The sequence below is a fragment of the Corvus kubaryi genome, unplaced genomic scaffold, assembly GCF_017639235.1.
Source record: "Corvus kubaryi isolate FWS band 111438036 unplaced genomic scaffold, C.kubaryi_AGA036_p1.0 76, whole genome shotgun sequence".
Lineage (NCBI taxonomy): Eukaryota > Metazoa > Chordata > Aves > Passeriformes > Corvidae > Corvus > Corvus kubaryi.
Window position 1 is genome coordinate 10,431,495 of NW_024582063.1, and position 20,430 is coordinate 10,451,924.

At 39.8% G+C, this 20,430-nt stretch overlaps 1 long non-coding RNA gene across 1 annotated transcript in view; it reads left to right on the top strand.

The window, feature by feature from the left end:
* Nucleotides 1-20,430, top strand: part of LOC121675913 — a 71,737-nt gene that overhangs the window by 45,015 nt on the left and 6,292 nt on the right. Inside the window, exons 8-10 of the long non-coding RNA XR_006020277.1 lie at nt 1,837-2,012; nt 17,051-17,287; nt 20,075-20,202. This is a non-coding gene — a long non-coding RNA (uncharacterized LOC121675913). The remainder of the gene's footprint in view (nt 1-1,836; nt 2,013-17,050; nt 17,288-20,074; nt 20,203-20,430) is intronic.

The following is a 20,430-nucleotide window of genomic DNA, read 5'->3' on the forward strand; positions in this document are numbered from 1 at the left end:
TGCAGTACCACACACAGCTCTCCCTGACAAAGCACTCATGTGCCATGGTCGATGAGAAAACCAGAATAACAGAGATTCCCTAGGGCACAAGGGGAGCAAAAGTATTGGACTGACTTAGCATGGAGCCAGGTCTGATACAGCTGAAAGTCTTAACTCTTGTCCAACATGAGCCCAGCTGAGCATAACCTGGTCACTTTGTGATTGTGGGGTTCCCTGCATACTGTGTTTCCCTGTGCTCTGCACTGTGCTGCTCTTATAAAATAATAAGAGCCTGAGCAGCCTTTTTGATCACCTGAGGGCTGGATTTGCTGGGCTGTGGCATGCTGAAGCAGCAGGATGAAAGCTCCCAAGGGGTAATACTGGAGATCAGAGGATTCCAACGAGGTGCAGGTACTAGGCATTTGTGTCTTACTCCTAGGTGCTTTTACCTCCTCACAAGCTACTGAGGTAGCTGAGGTACCTAAAAGAGGGTTAGAGATCCCACTTAAAGAGTCAGCAGTGAGGTGGATCCTGTGATCTCATGCACAATGCTTGCCTGTAAGAGAAAGTTTTGTGGTCTGTTAAATTTTGGATGAGTTTTGGGTCTTACTGAAAGTAGTTAAGGAACAAATGAGCGTACAGAGTCCTTCTGAAGGAGAAAAGGATGAGAGTATTCCATGGAGACATATTAGAGTCAATCCAAAGTGAACTGATGACTTTACAACCCTCAAGCAAATTACCCCAGATCATTTGTTTTGTGCAACAGGGTCATGTAAGAAATATGAAAATGTGTACATGACCTTCTTTGAAACTGCCATGATTTATTACTGCCAGAACCATGAGGGAATCAAAATGAGTTTATGAAGAAATCAATGTTATGGGGGATTGCAAAATGATGCTGGGTCAGACGAATCCTTTCTGAAACTCTTTAACCACAAGAAATCTGCTTCTTTACTCAGATGTTGCAGAGTGGATAAGTCATCCACTCTGATTCCAAAAAGCCTTAGGTCTCTAAATCATTTTCAGGATGGTGATGTTTGCCTTTTTTTATTGTTCTGTGTAATCTTCGGCATGCACTTACGTTTTGTTGTCATCATGTCTTTCAATTGATGAGAAATCTGAATGATGCTGGTTTCGGGTTTTTTGGCTGCATAAAACAACCCAAATTACCTTTTTCAGATTTTTCAGCAACCTTTATTTTCCTTGCTCTGCTAAACCTGCTTTAGTTTAAAAGCTACTATATTCTTTCATATTTATAATTTGACACATGCTTTTCCCATTTTCCCATCCTTCTCAATGCCTTAGTTCTGCAGCTGCTCTCTTCAGGTGATAGTTCTGAAGCAGGCAGAAGAATAGCAGGGAGAACAAAAAACTTTTGTTTTCTTCAGAAGATATTCTTTGAAGAAAAAAAATTCTTTGAGCTGAAAAATGGGACAGCACATCCTTCAAAACATAATACGACTACTTGTGTTTGGGAAGGTACCACAGCCTCCTGATTTTCATTGCCTGTTGGTGTTTTCTACAGTATAGGAGTAAATCTAGTTGATGTTTTAAACTAGGTTTTTATTCTCCTTTTCTATGTGTGCTTTTGTGAACAACTGGTGCACGCCTGAAACCTTGGGATACATTGAGCAGGTGTTTTCAAAAATACTGAGGTCTCGAGCTCAAGCCTGCTGGATGATTCAAAGCAGGAGCTCAGAATTGCAGATTACTTTCAAATATCTTTGATGGGTTTTGACCTAGGTGATGTTTTGACCTATCCAAGAACTAGCTTAAAAACTCATTGCAGTACTTGAGCCATTACTTTCGCTAATGCTGGCTGAAAGCCTTTGCTAATGAAACCATCTTTGGTAGCAGGCTTCCCTTCTTTCCAGAAGAGGAGGAAGATGACACAGCTTTCCTGGAAGCTTCTGGCCATGCAGCCTACAATAGGCAGAATTTCCTCTGCTTCTGGTAGAAAATAGTCAAGAGTATGAATGACAGGGCTGTGTTGTATATGGACTATATTAATTCTTCCTGTGTCTCACATTGAGGTAAGTCTGTCCTCACTTACCTTTACTTTGGGGATGAAAGAATGGGACTTCTTTGTCTCAAAAAAACCCAAAAACCCACCCCAAAACAAACCAAAAAACCAAAACCAAACACAAAAACCTCCCCAATGAAAAACCTGACCAAATAAAAAAAAAAAAAAACACAAAAGAAAGCTGAAAAAAAAAGTTAGAAAAACTTTGTGCTCAGACAAGATTAGCCATTTTTGTCAATGTTTCCAACATTTTGATGAAAAATCATATCCTGTACTGTTTATTTTATTATTATTGCCATGCGTTGTTGCTAGTGCCATTGTGTTCAGTCAAATCTGTGAGTTTGTTTAGGTTTTATTTTCAGAAGCATGTTTTGTCTCGGGACCATAATTTGAAATTGATTTTTTTGGGGTCTGATTTGGTAATCTACTGTCCTTAAATAGGGATGAAATGAGCTCAGGAGGGGCTTGGTTCATGTGCCAAGGACACAGATTTTGGGACTGGCTTTATATTAGAGGATTAACTTGAGAGGTTGCACTTTGTGTTCCCTCCCTCTGCTCCCACCTTCTGCTTGTGTGAGCAGAGCAGTTGGTGCTGAGGAGCCGATATTTGCATGAAGCACATTTCAGGTGCCCTGTCTTGAAGTGTTTCTAATCTGGGCCTGTAGGCTCATCCCCACAACTTGTCCCAGTGCAGAAGTGGTTCTTCTGGTTTAGTTTCATACCCCAGTTTTTGAGCCCTGAGGCTGTTTGAAGTGCAAACCCAAGGGTGCTTAAGCGGGATGATGGGGGCATTTGCTTCCAAAGCTTGCTCCTGATTTGAAGCAGAAAATTAGTGGAGTCGAATTTGATTTCTTGTGCTCATTGATACCTGATACGTCGGCCCCTATGTGAATATCCATTGTATGGTTAAATCTTCAGAAATGCAGCTGTTGTCTCATGCAAACTTAAGCATTTTGGACCCTTACACAGCTATAAAACCAACCAAACAAAAAAACAACCTCAAAACCTAAATACTTTAAGAATTCATGTGCAAAGTACATTAAAACTGTGTGAATGGTTGTCCACCCCATGTTTCATATCACATACAGGTCACCTGGAGCAAGCATCTTGCATTTGCATCAGTTCAAAATGTGGAGTTATTTTTCCATATCCAGTAGCCTTCAGCAGTAGTTTTTCAAAGTTCCATGCTACCTACAGTGTCAGCTACTCTCTTTACCTGGCCTGGATTCTTTTCCACTTGCATTACACCAGCATTTCTACATACACTCTACTTTTTCCCTGTTTTGCCTTATCACCTGTAAAATATGCACTTCTGAGATAAAAGCACAGTTGATAACAGGGTGATGTGTCTATCCAACCCAGCCCAACTTAAATTTGGGAGCACAAGGTATCCCATTAAATTCAGGATTACCTTCATCTATCAACCACTGCTGTAAGTAGAGCTATAGGTCCAAAGAATGTAGTCCTATATTAGCCATATTTTTCTGCCTCTGTATGTTTATAAGAAAACCATAGTCTAATGTGCTTGATGTTTCTAGTGTGTTAAATATATACAACAAACAACCATTAATGAGTTTTAAAACTGTGATGCTTATTCAGTCCACTCAGTGCTCTTGAATGTGAGCCAACATTAATTCAAGCTCAGTTGATCCTAATAAGTAACTAAGACCCCATTTCATAAACATGCAATTCTAGCTTGTTATTTCTGGCACTGCCATTAAGCAGAAGTCTCTACCCTTAGAATGACAGAATTAAGGGATTAGGGGTAAACTGAAAAACGTGAATAATTCACAATTTCTTCCCTTCTCTCCTCCCCACCAAAGGCAACTCTAGAGGGGCTCAATAACTGCTCTCAGTTATGCACCTTTTCTTCTGGGAGTTATGCACAGGAGTGTGACCTGCCAGTGCAGTGAGATTTGCTCATGTGAGTGGAGTCTGTCGGATTGGATGTAGTATCTGGTACTTTCTCTGGTCGTCAGAGGTTCACTAGAGCAAAGCACCAGTGCCTGCACAAAAAAGTACTACTTACTGTTACCCATCCTGAAGGGGAACATTAGGGCCTCCTAAACACGTGTTGTCCCAACAATATGCATGCCTTTCAAAATAAATCTGTGACATTTCAAAAGAAATCTATGACATTTTTTACTAAGATGTAATCAGGGTCAATTCTTACCTTGGCCCTTCAGATAATGTAGAACATGTGTTATACTTGTTCCTGGAATAGATTTTCTCTTCAACTTCCCTGATTTTTCAGAAAGATATTTTATAAAGATCCTGTTGAATATGAAAAGTTTGGCAGCAAATTATTAGGAGATGCATTTTGCTACATAAAATCCAGTAAAGTAGGAGTTCACATTAAAGCAACATAGAGTGCACAACAATTGTGTGTCTCAATGCAGACATTTCTTACTCAGCTTTTATCTCTGCCATGCCACTGGATTTCAAGCAGCTGTTGAAGCCTGGAAGTTGTACTTCTAAGATGTATAGGTTTAGAACTGTCCTTTCATGGGCTTGTACAGTGCCCAGTCACAAGTTCAGTCACTCTCTGAACTTGTAGGTTCTATGGTGATATGGAAGAGAATAAGAGGTAAGGAAACACTTTGCCTCTCTCCTACAGTGAGAATTACTTGCATTCACGAAGCCTGTGTTGCTAACACACTCTTTTTCTTGAAGGCTGAGCTTTCTTGCTGATGCTAAAATGTTTGTATAATGCCGCTGTATTATTGCAGCATTGTGCCAAAATAATAATTAAAAAATTCAGTTAAATTAAAAATTGGGATATTAATGGCCTTATAGACTTGCTGTCTTCTTTGTTCAGTGTCAGTGAATGGCTGTGCTGTTGGCAGCATTCATTAATATTTCTTAAGTGGTTGCTGATGTTGTTATTATGGGCTTTCTTTTTCTTCATGTGCAATTATTATTTTTAACAAAGCATGTGGGGAAAATGCTGTGCACACAGCTGTGTGGGGAATGTATTCAGAAAAGGCCAAATCAGTTTGTAAGAGAAATCAGGTGTGTTGCCATCAAGTTTTGGGTCAGTAGTAGGGCACCAAGTGACTTGGCTTTCTTAAAAAACAGAATGGGGGAATGCGTGCAACCCACAGAGACTGGAGTCTCTCCAGGCCTATCTAACATAATGAGAGAATTCTTTGTGAAATGCATAAAATGATGACATTTTAGTGGTGAGCGAAATACTTGATTAGTTTTTCCATAACCTAAAATAACTGGAATGTTCTTATGCAATCCCATTCCCGGTGAGGACTAGGAATGTGTAACCTCACCATATATATTCCTGAGAGACATCTCCAGAGCAATGTGTGGTGGAATGGAAAAATGGGTTGGAAAGTGTTTTTTAAGCCCCAAGAAAAAGTTACAGGCATGTTCATTTGAGAAAACATCCAGAAGGTGAATTCAGAGTCATGGTCACAAGTCTGAGGAGAGAAAAGTTGGTCTGGGCAAGGTTTGCTGGGCTCTGTGGTTGCCACCGAGATAAAGGTGAGTGCCTGACTTAGTCTGGCTTGTCCACGTGGCTATTTGCAGAAGGGGAGAAGGGACACAATGCTTGCTGGCACCTGGGAACAAGGTGACACAACCCTGGTCCAGGGGACTGAGGTTTGGTGCCAGTCTGGATGGACTAACTGTCAAAAGGACAGCTGGGCCTTGAGCTGCCTCTTCATCCTCTTTCAACACACCTTGCTCCCTGCCATCATCCTGAGGGGAGTTCACATCCACGCTGAGCTCTCCTGAGGCTGCTGTAATTTCTCCTCAAGTTTGGACATGGAGGATTTAGTGAATCATCCCCAAGGGATTTTGGTACTTTCCAACACAGCAGAGACTTTTAATGTGTAGTATCTCTGACTAGCAAGGGTTAGCATGATCCTTCACAGAAAACCTTTTCTGATAGATTGAGAAGCAGGATTTAGCATTTCAGACGAGTAAAAAAAAATGAAATCTATAAAAATGGTCCTTGGCATTGAGGACATGTATGCTCCTGCAGAAATAGGAGTACTCCTGGGTGCTGTGTTAGGACTTGTATGTGATGCATGGACACTGAAGAGCTCTGCCACAGTTTAGCATCACAATGACACAAGCCATAGCCAACCACAGAAGGACAGTCTCTGCCTTGTGGAAATGGTAACTGGACATTCAGGAGGACTCTCCTGGGCTGCGATTCCCAGTACATAGGGAACTTCATTGGCATATGGAACAGGAATTGACAGGCATTGGGTAATACCTGTTTGAACAGCTTGGGGTTGCTTTAAAGGTAGATCCAACCTTTCTCCTCCCAGTAACATCATACTCCTGCTAGCAGAGGATTATGTGTACTTAGTCACTGAGGACAGAGTATGTATTGCTCAGCATAGCTGTTTTATCAGACTCAGTGGTGAGTTCTTTCATATTTTATGTTGTCTAAATACAGAAAGTTTATTAAAGACTAGTTTGCAAGTGGTCTTCGTTGACACAGCATTTTGTGGGGACACACAGTACCCAGAATGGCTGTTTCTGATGTAAAAACATTCGAGCATTTAAAGCTGGACCAGTTTCATTGAGGAGTTAGACCACGAATAGTCTAGGACCTAATATCTATAAGAGATTGAAAGACTGGAAAGGACTGGTAGAAGTTATATATTGACTGAGGATGAGCCAGGCTACATCATGCCTGTTCACCAAATCAATTATTTGTTTCAATATTTATAAAAGTGAATAGGAAACAGATGGTAGAACCGGAGATGCTTGTTAGGTTTCTGTAATGGAGAAAGGAGAAAGAGAGAGCGGAAATCAGAATCTCACCATAAGAGAGGAACAGGAAATTAAAATGTCAGACAACTGACAAAACTGCAGGACCACCCACAAATACAAAGAGTTTTCCCATAGGATCTCCAAAGCATTTTAAATTTAAGTCTTTTCTCTTTTGCCACCCAGAAATCAGAATAAAGTTGGTTTTTTTTTCTAAATAAAAGAGGAAAGTCTAAACACACACCCTCAACCCAGTTGTTAGAATATAATATATTGAAAATGTTTTGGAAACTTGTCTTAGTAGTTTGGAAAAGTCCTACTGAGATATCCAGTGAGAAGACACAAAAGAGCAGAGATGGGAGTTGCTGATTCGTGTATTGAGTATCCACATCCTTGTCCTTGGCAGTAAGAATTCATGGTCTTTATTCTGCAAAGACCAGTGGTGTGGCAGGCAAAGGTCCTGCAGATTGGGGTTATCAGGGAATTCAAGGCTGTGTTTGTCCTCTGAAGTTATTCAGGGCACCTGGGGTTTGTAGTCTGTCCTTGAATTTGGCTGCATTGAAATGAATTTCCCCTGATGTGCAAGATGTGGGCCAGGGAGTACTGCTGACTTGAGGGGCAGCCTTACAGTGTATGTTCCACCTGGATGTTGGAGTGGGGGAGGGTGAAAACAAGGGGGTAAAAAGATAAGGAGCTTTCATATTGCATAGATTTGGTGGAACTGTGGTGGCCAGCTGTGTTAACTGAGGGTCAGGGATCCTGAATTCATGTGGGATTCCGACAGTCCACCTGCAGCCAGCACACAGCAATGTATTCTCCATGAATGTCAGTAGAAGACAGATCTGGAAAAGCCAAGTTGTACTTCACACAAATCTGTTTGTGCTGCATCATTACCTGAACCAGCTGGATTTGGAATGAGGTTGAGAATCCAGATAGACTTACTGGTCTCTTCCCCTCTCAGAATTGCTTCTAGTTTTTAGTATCCTTGGGAAGGCAGGGAGATATGTGCTTTGTCCAGTACCCTTCCCAGATGGCAGGGTTTGCTGTCACTCTAATAATCTCTGCTTCTTTAGCTGCCCCTTGCTTACGTCTCCTCATATTCAGCAGTCATCACTGAATAAGGGCTGTCTGCTGACCTTGCCTCCAACAGTAGATTCTGAGCCAACCGTGCTGCTCTGCTGAGATATGGATATTTTTTCTTTCTGTCTCTTTTTTCTGTCTTGTGGTAGGGTTTTCTATGTCTCACTTTGACTTTGGCCATGTTCCCCACAAACTCTGAATGCCTGCCTTATTTGGAGAAGAACGTAGGCTTTTCAGTTGGCTTGACCTCCCAGTAAGTTTCCTAGTCTCCTTTGACCTGCTTCTGCCTTGCCAGTCTTTGTATTAAGCTTTTTTCCTCTCTTTCATTGTAAAATTTCACTCATTCATCTTCTTTCCCCCCAAAAATAGAAGAAAAAAATGTTAGTAGCTGCTGCTAACTGTTGCCCAGTCCTTCTGATGATGTTTGATGTTCACCCCAGGAATAAGGAATTTGCAAGTTCATATTCACAGCAGGTCAGCAGATGCTGCTGCTGAGGATTATCCTGTAACTGGTAAAATAGCTTAACTTGAGTCATGGATATAGACAGGTCTGCCTCAGAAGACTATTGCCCACTGCATTTTAGCATAGACTGGCAAATCCAGCCCTTTGCAAGCAAGCTCTAGGGTCAGTCTCTGAGAAATAGTCTGTTCTGTCTTCAGGTTCAAAGAGCAGGCTGCTTGGGTCAGTATTGCTGAATAGAACTATAATTTTAAAGGTAAATACTGGTCCCTCAGTTGGATCACTGAGATCAAGGTTGATCTGACTTTTATATCAATTGCAGACCACAGTCTACCAGAAAAATGACTTTGTCTGCAGCCAGCTCTTTCCCCAGTTAGCAACTTGTAAACCAGAGAACAAAGTGAGAAGCAGAAGTTGGCATGGTAAAGTCCTTGGTCAATGACAATAAGATACCTGCAAAGAAGATGGGTTTTGTGATTTCCCTTGTATTTGCTTTCAGAAGGAGGAGCATTGGAAGGAGAGGTGAAACAATGCAAATCAGTGGTGCAGCAGCTCAGGAACAAGCAGAGTGGCTGCTGGATTCATTCTTTGTTTGTCTACTGATCTAAAATGGGAGTTTTCCCTAAAGGCATGGCTTTTTATGGCAATTGTTCTGCACAGATACTGTGGGAGCAGCAGAAAGATTTGGTTCTAGCTGGGTGCCAAAATCAGGAGTTAGCACTTTGCCTTTTGCATTTCTGCCTTCCTCCAAGCACTGGGAGTTTTGCCATGTGCTTCCTTTGGAAGGTAGGTATCTCAGGAACCTGGTGCTTCCCAAAGATCTGAATGGAACTTGTCTGAACTTGTCAACTTGTCTGGAGTTATCATTTACTGAGCATGTGATGAAATCAGCAATGTTCAGGTGAGGGACACTAGGAACCTGTGTCTTTGCTGTTCCCGGAGTGAAATGAGACTCACCTGTGAAGCAGGGTACAAAAGGATTTTACTGTACAATTTTCATCTACTCTTCTGACACTGCTTCTGATAAAGCCAGATCTACATTCATCCCAGGGGCTACTCCAAAGATGAGTTGTATTTGGTCCATTGAATTTGTGACTTAAAGGCTAAAAGAAGACATACATGTTGCACAAGTGTTGTCTGTGACTGACTAAAGAATAAAAAGAACTCAGTGTCCCCCAGAAAATCACAGAATGGGTAAGGTTGGAGGGGACCTCAGTGGATCATCTGGTCCAACCTCCCTGCTCAAGCAGGGTCATCCTAATGCACAGTGCACAAAACTGCATCCTAACTGATTTTTTCAAGGATCTGGCTAAAGCAAATGAACAGCCTGGAAAAAATCTTTAAAATATTTTCTTCCTTGTCTCTCCACTTAACTGAATCCTGACGTGTTTCCCTGCCATTCTTTCTGCCATTCTCCCCACCATTGTGCTGCTGCTAGTCACAGAGAATTGCCAGTCTGACGGACAGGACATGAACAGGAGTGACTTGGTAATGCCCAGTCTGGTGGAGGAGAAATGCACTGGAAGATGGGAAAGGAGAAGGATCAGCATCAGCACAATATGCAAGGAACTGATGCCTTTTTCAGAGCTGTGCTTATCCCTACTCTCAAAACAAGCCTTTCATAGTGCTTCCTTCACCTGCAAGCCTTGCAATCCCCAGCCTCTGGTGGGCTGCCTCCCTTTGCATCAATCCCCACGTTACCACACAGCCCCTGCTGTCTGTGTGGTCTTTGGAATTCACATGGCTTGGTGGCAACCAGTAGGGAGGGAAAATGACGTGTTTTATTTATTTAGAGTCAATAACAGTTTAAAGTCCACTCTAAATAAATAAAAACTCTTAGCCAGATTTATATAAATAAAAAAGCAGATTTTCCCCTCTCTTTTGGCTGCTGTTGAACAGCATCAGTTTCAAGACCACACAAGGAGCTGTGTCGACAGCTCAGCAATGTGCAGTAGAGGCAGAGGTAGGAGGGGTAGGAAGGACCTCAATAACTTGCTTTGGGTTTCTAATGCATGGAGGTTCCCTGTGGATGTTAAGGAGTAGCCCTGACACTGTGGTGAGTTAAAATGATAGATGAAAACTGTGAATATCTTCAGCCTTTAACAGAGGAATATTTCTATAAAAGACCAGTTTTCCTTCAGATGCTTCATCCACCCTATCAAGGCATCTGTGCAAATAGTAGGATTAGTTAGCACAGGTGAGCACTATTTTCTCTGTCTCTTTAGTATAGCTTAGAGGTGACAGAGCACCCACAAAAAGCAGTGATTTGAGGAAGAAACACTTTATTCTTAGGAGGCTGATCACATTTGGCTTTTGGGGCTTGGGTCTGCGTTACACAAAGGTTCCCAGTTTCCATCAAATGGTGCTCCCACACAGGTGCTGACAGTGTCATGTCTCCTGTTACAACAATCACTTAGGGAAACTCCAAGCACGGTTTCATTTTCTTGGGAATGAAATGTATTATGTCTGCACAAGGTTTCAGATCTCTCCTCACTTGCAGACCTGCCAAGATATCAGGAAGGGTGACAAGCAGCTGCTATGTGGAACACCTGGGTTTTGTTACTCCAGATGAGAGATTATAACAGGCCTTAAATAGATATTGGCTATAAGTGGGTTCTCCTTGAGGCAGCATTTACTACGTTGCTCATGGATGAGGATGGGCTGGAGAACATGATTCTGCTGGTTGCAAGATAAGGCTGAGAAGAAAAACAGCCCAATTAATGATTGTTATTTTGTGACTGGTCAGAGGCCACTACAATTCTGACAAAGAAAATCAAAGAAACACTCTTGCAAAGCAAAGCTTTTCTCACAGTTCATTACCTCTTTCATATTCTGAACTTCCTTGTGTTGGCGGACAAAATGACCAACAGATGTTAGTCACATTGACGAAAAATTTCAAAGAATAATTTTTTAAACATGTCCTTTTATAGCTTACTTTACCCACTTTATATATAATATTTAAAGTTATGTATGGTCATATATCCCACAATACTTTGGGTTGTCTTGTTTTGTTAGTAAAACATCAGCTCACTTTTCTCTTCCCACTTAACAACACAGCTGGGGTCACAGCTTGTCAGAGGCAATGGTGTCAGAACTCCTGAACATCTTCCCTAAACCCTTATCCTGAATGAAGGTAGTACATCTCAAGGCTGTATTGCTCTGTGGTCCAGCTAGCAGTAAAATGCCATTTTCTTTGCACAGATGAAGTCATTATACAACTTCTGCTTCCACCATGCCAGCCTGCAGATGGCTGCTTCCTCTATGAGAAACCTCTGGTATATCAAATGGTCTTTGTCCCAGCCCACTCAAGCCAGAGGCATGAAGAGTTTCCCTTTTGGCTCCATGAGTCTTCCTCCTTGAGAACACTCCTCACCTCACTATGAAGAGCAGACACTTTGAAAATGCTACTTTGGAATGATTATTCTATTTAGTTCTAATTATTTACATCACTTAAGCAGCAATTCTCACTAGTTTTTAGTAGCTTTGAAGGTATCCAAAGTGGGCACTTGGTGGTGGACTTGGCAGTGCTGGATTAATATTAGATCTTGATGATCTCAGAGGTCTTTTCCAACCTAAATAATTCTATGATTCTCTGATGCAGGAAAATAGATAGTGTGGAACAGGCTCACATTGCCTGCCTGCATGAATTTCAGGGCCTCACAAGTTGTTCCATGCATAGGGGAGCAGATTCCATTTTTATGTGCGCATATTATTATTTCAGAAAATTGTGCTGCATTTTGAAAACTTGAATGTAGGAGAGCTAGGACAGATAGTGCAAAATACTTTCAAACCTGAATTATACTGATTTTTTTCCCTTCCTCTAAAAAAAGTTATTGAATGCTTTCCACTATGAATATATAACATCAGTGGCAACAGACTCCATGTCAAATAAACAGCTTTTTGTGTTTATCAAATACCCTAGCCTTACCTTGAAATTTAACCAGCCACAAGTTAATTTATTGCATTGTATGCTGAGTTGCCATGAAGGATATCACTTATCACAGGTAATCACACCAGAGTTTATTCATTTTCACAATAGAAAATAAAAATTATTTATCTGATTTCTAACTGTCAATAGTAATATGAGATGTTTAGGCCTTATATATAATGTATTTTTTGAATTTTAATTCTTTTCTAAAAATGAGACCCAAGCTATTAGAACTGAGCAAGAAAGCCGGTGGTTCTACACATCTTTTATTGGTGACTATGAAGAAATGTCATACTACCTGGCAAGAATGGGCTCCTGGAGAAATTCCATGCAAATTTACACAGAACAACAACAAATTTAAGCCTTGGGATTCTCAGAGAGATGGAGCTGCTCTTTCATTTAAATTATTTTACTGGAATGCAGTGTAAATGTTAGTTCTGAAACATCAGAAGAATTCTAAGGAATAAAAAATAAAATCCTGCGGGAGGCTGTGTTTTAGGAGAATAAGCATAATTATCTGTGTAACTGTAGGCAGGCTAATCTGGTACTGCTTCTGAACAAAAAAATTAAAATCTTCTTAGGACATACAATTAGCTATAGATTGGAAAGTAATTGCTGTCAATGAAGATTTTGCTTAAATCTAATTTCATATATTGTGGCCAAAATTAAATGTGATGACAAGCTTCTTACTTAATAAATTAGATTGAGATAATTAGTAGGAGTCATAAGCACTCCATATTGCAAGGATTAAGAATATCTATAAACAGATTATCATTATCACAAGGTTAGAAAAGTATTTCTTAATCAGGAAATCAGTCTGGCTGATTGCTAGTCCAGTGCTATACAATGGACTTGTTTTTTTCCCCAGTTATTTGTAAATAATTATAAAGTCATTGCTAAACAAATTATTTTGATGTTTTGTTCTGGTAGGACCTTTTTGCAGATCAGAGGGGACTGTTTGATAAGGGTATGTTTGGAAGAACAGAAATTTTATCACAGACAGGTGTGAGGTCTGTAAATACAAAGGTCTGTATCTACACAGAAGAAGGCCCTTCATAGAAGATTTCTGCATGCTAGAAATGGGTGATCCTGAAAGTCTCAGAGCTCCTGGTAGTCACCTAAGTGAACATGAGCTTTTAGGCTGCTTTAAGAGCATGATTTCAGTATTGTGTGAGCAGGTGGGAGAATATCATGTAGTATGAGAGAGCTGATTATTACAGATAGGCCTGGTGAGCTCTTTATTAGAAAAGCAGGTTAATTTCTGGTATCTTAGCAAAGAGGATCACAAACCAAGGAAATATGGAGAAAGAAATCCCAGGGATGCTCTAAGGATCTAGTGATAATAGAGACGTTTAAGACTCTCAAATACACAGTGTATAACTTGCATGTATAACACATAATATATACCAATGTATCTGGTGCTGTAATTTTATCTATAAATATATTTGTACAAAGGAGTATGTATGTATATGTGCCTGTGTGCTTGGGAGGTTCATGGTAACACACCTTCTCAATCAAAATAGCATCCATGACACTGAAAAGAACAAATTAGTTCTTCTATCAAGCTGTTGTAATTCTTCCTCATACAATACTCTTATGCTTAAAATGCAGCAGCATCTGGTGTGACTGGTATTGTGCACACAACTGTAGCTCCAGACAAGCTTCGCTGATCACAGTTGCATAATGGACAGTAGGACTTGGCCCTCTAAAATTTAATAGCTCAGTCCTAAAATAATTTCTAAAGGAATTTATATATCTTCTCCTCCTCCACTCTGCCTGTAACCTGAGAGCATCCATGTGGCTAAGAATACAGACTTGTCTTCTCTAAATTGAAGACGTTCTGCTCATACCACTGGAGAAACAAACTAAAAAATAAGGCAACCAGATGTTAAAAAATGTTGAAAGTTCCTTTTTTTGGAAAGCTAGCTATGTTAAATAAACATTAAAACGCTATTTTTTTAAATATAACTATTCATTTTAATGTCACCCCAAGAGTTCATCCAAGGGTCTCTGGGTCACTTGGGAGAAAGTACAGTATATTTTGGCTTCACAGCCTTCAACTTGCTACAAAGGGCTAATTCTTCCAATTAATGAAATAAATGTTGCTGATGTAGATGGATTGACAAATTAATTTAAAGGCTAGCTTGTTGAGGCAGATGGCAAGTCTGATACAGCTAGAATGCTTTAAGAGGCTTCCCCTGGCAGGAAAAGGAGCCCTTGGAAGAACAAGATGTAGTGATCATTCACCCCCATTCACCTGGTGGTGTTTCTTCTGTCCAAGCAGAGCTGTGACAAAAGTAGACAGTGTGAAGACTTTTTGTCCCAATAAGGCTTTCAACAGGGCTTTCTGTTTAGGGCAAAAGAAACCCATTCAGACAAGATGCTCAGACAAGATGAGGTAGCTATAGGTCTGGTAATCCCTGTTGGGCATATTGCAGTTTGATGGGCTATTTAGTAGAAAAGCAGGTTAATTTATGGTGCCTGCTAGGAAAGATGATCATAAACTAAGAAGATATGAGCAAACAATTCAAGGGAATGCTCCGAAGTTTATTGATACTTGCTCTATGATCAGATGCTGAACAGCTAAACAGATCAACGAAGATGAAGGGAGAATTTCGAGGCTACAAGTCTGTTTATGTGGGTAGAATACGCTTGGAAAGAGTATGTTTTCCTTTTAAAAATAGATTCTTCTCTTTGAGACAGCATTCTGAAGCAGCTGCATTTTAATTCAGTTTGCAACAGTTTATGGGAATGGAGGTATTGCAGTGCTATTTCAGGAGTGGATCAGCCCTATGGATTAATGCATTTACGTGCTTCAGGAACGGTGGAGGTGGGTTACTGCACACCTGAGACCCTCTGTAGGACATATTGATGTCTGGCTGCAATTTTGGAGCTTTACAGCTTTAGCTAACTAATGTGATAGCCTCTGTGTTTCCAGACAGGAAATAGCACTTGCTGTCAGCTGTGCTGGATGTGGTGATGGAAGGTGTGTTCCTGCCTCCATACCTACAGACATAAAAGGGCTTGCAGAGGCAAGTTTGAGGCTCTCAGCTGGTGCCCATCAGTGTAACATCAGAGGGCTGTAAGGTGATGCAGGATGTTGCACACTGCAGTAATCTGGATCTACCACAACTGGCTGGAAATGCGCTATCTGATGTGCCGTAGTCAGATCTCCCACACCACTGTGCTCAGCCAGGTCTTTGCCAGAGCACAGGGGTGAATACAGGAAATGCAGGGATCCAGGCTGCTGGAGCCAAGCTGCTTTTCTTCCCCATGTGTTTGCTTGTTTGAGCCTGGTCAGCTCTCCATATTCTGTGCTGTGCTAGATACCAAAGATAAACAGCACATCTGGGCAGAGAGCAACCAGCCCTGCAGTGGTATTAACATTCGTGGTCTCCAAGTCCAGCTCAGTGAGAATAATAACTCCAAGTCATGGAATTAAATTGCTTTGCTACTGTATGAGCTTTAATGTTAATTCACTGTGTGAGTGGACATCTGTGCAGAATTAGCTGAACCCCCAAATCCTGACTGGACATTACCCTATGGGGAAGTACTGGACCTCAGTCTATGTAGATAGGTGGATTTTTTTCTTTCTTCCTGTTTATGCAGAGGAGCTTGTGGAAGCTGTTTTATTTTAAGTCACTTAGAGTTCAATATGAGCTGTTAACCTGCAGACCAGTGTAATATTATAGATAACTGGATGTTCCCTGAGCTCCAAAAGGCTGAATCACCTCTTGTTAAAATATCAGTTTTCATTGTTAGCAAAATTTGTTTTTTCTAAAGAAAAGTGTCAGGAATACATGTAAGAAACTTGCTTATCATTTATGTTCTGGTAGTAGCTTAGTTGTAAAAGCAGTTGTATTTGCAGTACATGTGGACAACCTCTTATAAAGTATTGTTTAGAGAGCCCAGGAGAGAAATCTATACAACATGCCAATGCAAGAATTTTGTTATCCATTCTCTTGGGAGAAGGGTGGGCAAAGAAAATAATTTGCTGTTTTGAGAGGAATGTATTTACCTTCCAAGAATTACCTATCAGAGATTGGTTTGATTACTATCATTAGCCTACCTGCAACTGCAGATTGTTTGCTTTGTTTCTTAAAGAGCGAACAAAATGTGATGGTATATCTCAAACACATGGGACATGAAGAGTACGGACTTGCATTAAAAAGACTGCTTTTTTGGGCTGCATTTATACATAGATGTTAAGAAAGCAGCCAAAGAGGCATATTCAACAGAGAAACTTTTGTGCTTAGTAGTTTTTCTTTTTCTTTTTTTCTTTTTTTCTTTTTCTTTTTCTTTTTCTTTTTTTCTTTTTCTTTTTCTTTTTTTCTTTTTCTTTTTCTTTTTCTTTTTCTTTTTCTTTTTCTTTTTCTTTTTCTTTTTCTTTTTCTTTCTCTTTCCCTTTCCCTTTCCCTTTCTCTTTCTTTCTCTTTCTCTTTCTCTTTCTCTTTCTCTTTCTCTTTCTCTTTCTCTTTCTCTTTCTCTTTCTCTTTCTTTCTTTTTCTCTCTTTTTCTTTTTCTTTTCCTTTTTCTTTTCCTTTTTCTTTTTCTTTTTTCTTTTGCTTTCTCTTTCTCTTTTTCTTTTTTTTCTTTTTCTTTTTATTTTTTTCTTTCTCTTTCTCTTTCTCTTTCTTTTTCTTTTTCTTTCTTTTTCTTTTTCTTTTTCTTTTTCTTTTTCTTTTTCTTTTTCTTTTTCTTTTCCCTAGTGCTGTGGTTTCTATCTGACCTACATAATAAAGAAGGAGAGTCAGTAAAATGTCAGCACTTGCTGCATTGCTGTATCAATGAACAATTTTTAGCAAATCAGAGGCTTATGGTTACCTTTCATTTCTTGGTTCAGGCAGCAGAGGTGAGGACTAATATATGGAAGAACACTTCCCTGGTCAGAGCAGCACCCCTGGCTGTAGCTGTCTTGTGTGTCTTCCCTCAGCTTCACCAGAGACCTCTGAGATACCTGTCCAGCTGACAAAAAGGTGAATGTAAAGTTCAACGTGCAAAGATGGGATTTATTTCTGAACTTTGAAGTGCCAACTTGTTTTGCTGTGATTAACAAGGAAAGAAACTTCTGATGTGCATGGTAAGAGAGTATGGCTGAGAGAGTGAAGGGATGGCACTTTAGCTGCACTCTACTAATGTTTGAAGCCTTCCTTTGTCCTGTAATAAAAGAAAATAACTGTGTTTAGATCTCACTGAAAGCAGCCAGAAAACCCTTGTTACTATGTCATATTAGCTTTGATCTGGTGTACTCAATTATGTTGCTTTTTGTTTATTACAGGCTCTCAATTTTCCTTCTTTGCTCTAAAAACTATACTCAGAATATTGAATCACTTTTCTCCATATCAGTGAATCTGCTTATTGACATCCTGTTAGAGGCCTGTGCAAATAGTCTTCCAAAAGGAATAAATGAAAGACACCGGTGAAAAGCAAAGTTTGACCAGAGGGCAAAGTTCTGTCAAAAACACTTTATCTTTCTTTGTTACTGAGACATGACCAGATGTTTGTTTATAATGAAATGCCTGCATTGGGATTTTTCAAAGCCCAGATGAGGAAAACTGTATCTAATTGCTTCTAGGAATGCAGTCATGTCCTAGCTGCAGCCTGGGTCGATGTGTCCTAAAATACTGTATCTGGAGATTCTGGAAGTGGAATAGAAATGTCGATGTTTTTTGCTGAAAGGAGATAGGGCTGTCAGTTTAGGCACACACTAAACATCTGCTCTGCCTGAGCCCTGTGGTTTAACTAGATTAAAGTGGCACATTAAAATGATCATCAGTCAATCAGAACACTTCCTCACTCTGAGGAACACAACATCACGCTCCGTGCTGCAGTTTCCAGGGAAGCCAATGTGTTGTGCTAGGAGAAAAAAATCAAACAGTGAAATGTTTCATGACTGTGGTTTGTTCAACCTGTGTGACATCACAGACTAATGTTTAACCTAGGATCAAAAAACTTGGAATTTGTTCTCCTAAATGATTTTAAATCTAGCTAATTATTTTGATTATTAATTTTGATTATTTTAATCTTGGCTATTGCCTCTAGTTAGCAAAATGAAATGTAATTCATATTCTAGCTTTGGGAGAGTTTCCAATCAATAAAGCTGTATCACAGACCACAAATTTGTGTTGTTTCAGTGGCACAGAGATCATTTTCCTTTTATTTAAACCCCTGGATAACTATTTAAGACTACCAGACTACAGGTCTGGTAGTCTTAAAAATAAATTACAGAAGTAGGAATTGCCAGGAAAGATCTGTTTTATTAATAAAAAGAAAGGCAATACTAAAAGAAAAAGCAACCCAGACAAATTAAGATAACTTCCCTTCAGTTGGTTTTTAGCTGTGAGCTAGTTTTCTGTGGCAAAGGAATATTTCTATAAACAATATACAGTTTCTAACAGTTATGTAAATATTGCTCTGAAGTACCTTATGTGATGATTTTCCAGACCTTTTGCTGTATAGATTTTGAATTACTTAGAATTAAATACCTTCTTGCATTTATTAAGGCATGTAACCAATTTGGTTTTGTCTTTTTAGTGAAGCACAGAGGGTAGAAATGCGTATTCTCTTTTGCACAGTTCATGTAACAATAAGTCTTTTTCATGTAGGCCAGCCATAAAATGTATTCATCACTGTTGAAGCACAGTGTTAACGGAAAGAGTTCTATACATCAAAGTACAGCAAGTTGGTGTCCCTTTTCAGAAACACCCACTGCATGTTGAGGAAGCATCCGGTGCAATTTGGATGTTTTTTTGTCAATTAATTTAATAGCCAAATGTGAAAAAGAGCTTACTGCAAATATCTCAAACATTTTGCTCATGGAAATTACAGATATGAATTGAGAGACTGGAATCAAGGGACAAATTATGGATTTTTGGAGCCCAAAGCACATTATATCCTACGGACCCTGAGTGCTTCTCCTGCCCCCCTTCTCATTCCTTCCCTCTTGCACCCCTGGAACTGCAGTGGGAGGAAGGTCTCCCTCTTGGGAAACAGCAGTGATCCTTTTCCTTTGTAGACAGGGAATTTCTTGGAAGGCCAGAGAGCTGTGCTTTGAAGGCTTGGCTTAGGCTGGCCTGCTGCACCTTTCTCTGAGTAATATTTGACCATTCCTTTATTGGGGTGATGCTGAAAGAGTCCTTGCAGTGACAACTCTCACTGAGAAGAATGAATGTCCATATTGCAGACCTTAAAAAGACCATTCTACATGGGATAAATGCCATGTTGTCAACCTTAATTAAAAAAAAAATTGGTGTGCTAGCCTAATTTGAAAAATTAACAAAAGAATTGATAATCCAGTAAGATGATCTCATGATCAGGGATGGTAAGAACAGCATTTAGGTGTCTGCTCATTAACCTCTCCTACTTGTAGCCACTCCAAAAAGTCCCATTTACAGGCAACAATGTCATTCTGTGTGAAGCTCTGAGGAGGAAAGCTCTGTTCCTTAAGGGAAGACAATGATTAATGCACTGTAAAGTTACTCCTGAGCTTGCCTTGTGACACCTTCGCTATGCTGTCACACCTTGGTCAGTGTTTTACTGACCCTTGAGAATTTCAGAAAAGCATGCAGCAATTACAGTATGTTATTATCACCTGCATTTCTGATACATAGGCTCTCATAAAATGCCTCTGAAACAATTTCTTATGTTTTTCCTTTAAGTGTTGCTGCAAATTACATCATTTGTATGTGAACTTCAGTTGGATGGGGTAACGCCTTGTAAAGTACTTTACTATGACAGAAATACTTAAATGAAATTTGGGGTTGGTTTCAGAGATCTTCCCTTTAGGAGACTGCAGTAAATTCAGCTCCCAGACTGACACTCTTTTCTCTGTATAAATTTAGTTTATTAATTCTGTTATAAATTTTAGTTTTTAGGTTAACATTTCTTCATGGTGCAATTCAATTGCTTTAAAAAGAAAAACTACAATAGTGCTATACATCTACAGTGGCTTTTCCCAGCCTTTGGAAAGTACATGGATCTACAATTAAGCATCAGGTATACTCTAGTCTGTCACATATTTGGGTTTGTTATATCCATTAACAAGCAATAAAATCTCCAGTGTTCAATTGTTCTCACTATTTATATCTTATTTTCATCCTACACTTTCACTTTTGGCTTTGGTTTTCTTTCACTTTGGCCAGTTTATTTACAACCACTAAATAGAAATGATGCCCCTCCTGCTTCACAGCTCAGCAGACAGGGAATGGTGGATCACCATGTTGG